This window comes from Mus pahari, chromosome 18 (genome assembly GCF_900095145.1).
Source record: "Mus pahari chromosome 18, PAHARI_EIJ_v1.1, whole genome shotgun sequence".
NCBI lineage: Eukaryota > Metazoa > Chordata > Mammalia > Rodentia > Muridae > Mus > Mus pahari.
The window spans coordinates 37,821,446-37,824,082 of record NC_034607.1 but is presented as its reverse complement, the minus strand read 5'-3'; positions in this window follow the sequence as shown (position 1 = coordinate 37,824,082).

Below are 2,637 nucleotides of genomic sequence, written 5' to 3'. Positions count from 1 at the left end.
ATGGTTATGAGCCACCATGTGGTTGCTGGGATTTGAACTCCGGACCTTTGGAAGAGCAGTCGGGTGCTCTTACCCACTGAGCCATCTCACCAGCCCCGCTCATTTTTCATAAATAAAGCTATGTTCTCTCTGCTCACAAACAAAAGACCACACCGTAGCACGCTCCTTCCCTGTGTACGCTCCTCCCCTGTGTGCTTCTCTAGGCTCACAATCCACAGCCTTTTTGTGATAATCACTTTCAATTCCCTCTAGACATATTTCTTTTCTTGAGACAGCACCTGGCTATGCAGCCCTGGATCGCCAAGAATTCACCATGTAGACAAGGCTTAGCCACATTTCTCACAGGCAAGTTTCAATGATTGCCCTGTCATAAGTCTCAAGAATTTGTACCCATCAGAGATAGCACAACCTTTTGACATTGCAATCTGATGCCATAACAGTGTCCACAAGGATCCTGAATTATATGTGACCCATAGGCTACAGGGTGGACACACCCCATCTGTTATCTATCATTCTTGTTTTCATTACCTGGAGTTGCTTTATTTATAATAGCACGAAGGGTGCTCAGATCCACCGTGACACCTCAGGTCTCTAATAGATGAAATCTGGAGATGAGTTCAGTGTACTTAGAAATACAGCACTTTACGTCTGCTTCTCTTTGTATACATGGTGTGTGTGTGTGTGTGTGTGTGCGCATGATCATGTGATTGCCTATGTATGTGTGTGTATTTGTGAAGACTTGAAGTTGATATCAGACCTCTTCCTTCCTTCCTCTTTACCTTCCTTTGAGAAAGGGTCTCTTACTGAATCTGAAGCTCATCCATTTGACTAAGGTGCCTGACCATCAAGCGCCAGGGATCTACAGCTCTCCAGTCCCCCATTACTGAGTTACAGATATGCATGCCGTGCATGCTGGCTTTTATATGGCCCCTGGGATTGAAACTTAGTCTTTGTGCTTGTAGGGCAGGCACTCTGTTGGCTAAGCCATTGTGGTGATTTGTAGATGCTTGTCCCAGAGAGTGGCACAATTAGAAGGTGTGGCCCTGTTGGAGTAAGTGTGTCATGGTGGGTGTGGGTTATAAGACTGCCTGGAAGTCAGTATTTCTGTTAGCAGCCTTCGGATGAAGATGCAGAACTCTCAGCTCCTCCTGCACCAGGCCTGCCTGGATGTTGCCATGTACCCACCTTGATGACAGTGGACTGAACCTCTGAGCCTGTAAGCCAGCCCCAACTAAATGTTATCCTTATAAGAGTTGTTATGGTCATGATGTCTCTTCCCAGCGGTAAAGTCTTAACTAAGACCGCCATCTTCCTAGCCCACTTCCAAGTTCTGATTGATCAAAACAAGGTCTGTTAAAACTGACCCCCCCTCCCTACCTCCCCAAAAGAACACTGGGCCATCAACATGGCTCAGTAAATAAGGCATCTGCTGTCAAGACTGAAGACCTGAGTTTTCCCAGGACCCACGGGATAGAAGAAGCACCATCCTCTGACCCTCACATACACAGAGTGGCACAAGCATGCCCTCCTCTCCTGCCCCTGCTATGTAAAAAATAAAACATAATATTTTTTATTTGTATTTTATTTTTATTTATTTAATTTAATTTAATTTAATTTTGGTTTTTCAAGACAGGGTTTCTCTGTGTAGCCCTGGCTGTCCTGGAACTCACTTTGTAGACCAGGCTGGCCTGAAAATCAGAAATCCGCCTGCCTCTGCCTCCCAAGTGCTAGGATAAAAGGCGTGTGCCACCTCTGCCCGGCTACATATTATTTTTAAAAAAGCTTAAGCTTTCAGAAAAAAACAGAAAATAATTTTGTCCAAATGTCAAACAATACTAACAATTACTAGAATTACTTTGAGTTATGGTTTTTATCAGATTGTGAAAATGTTTCAAAATGGCAATACATCTAATGTTCCAGCCAAAAGTTTTAAAGTTTCAAAGAAGTCTCAGGAAAGCCCAACATCTGTTGAGCCTACTCATAGATGTCACAGAGAGAACTGAGGTTAGAGAGGACTCCGTTGAGAAGTAAATACACTTCAACAATTTGCATATAATGGTTATGTCTTGGGGCCAAATATATTTACATTGTATCTCCACCTTTCCTAACTAACAACATGACTTTTATCTCATCTCTCTACCTAAGTCACTGAAATAAGTGCCTTACTCTGTGAGTAGCAATTATGACATCTTTCTTACTTCGAATTTCCTTTTATTACCGTCTATTATTATGTGTGTGCAATGAAATGGTATACATATATGTGCATACACGGTGCATACCATATGCTCTGGGGTAGAGGTTAGAGGACAACTTTCGAGAGTTGATTCTTCCACCACATGGGTACTAGGGATGGGACGCAGGTTGTCAGGCTTAGCAGCAAGTCCCTAAACCTGAGGGACCATCTCACTAGCCCCAGGTAAAGGTTTTAATTTTGTTTTTTTATGAGAGTCTCATATTCCAAGGTAGCCTTGGCTTCCCTATTTAGACCTTGAACTCCTCATCCTACATACAAGTGCTGAAATTACTAGTGAGCCACCACATCTGGCTCTTGTTGCTGTTTGTGAGACAGTAGTTCAGGCTGACCTCGAACTCCAAATCCGCCAGCCTCAGTTGCCTATGTGCTGGGATTACAGGGAT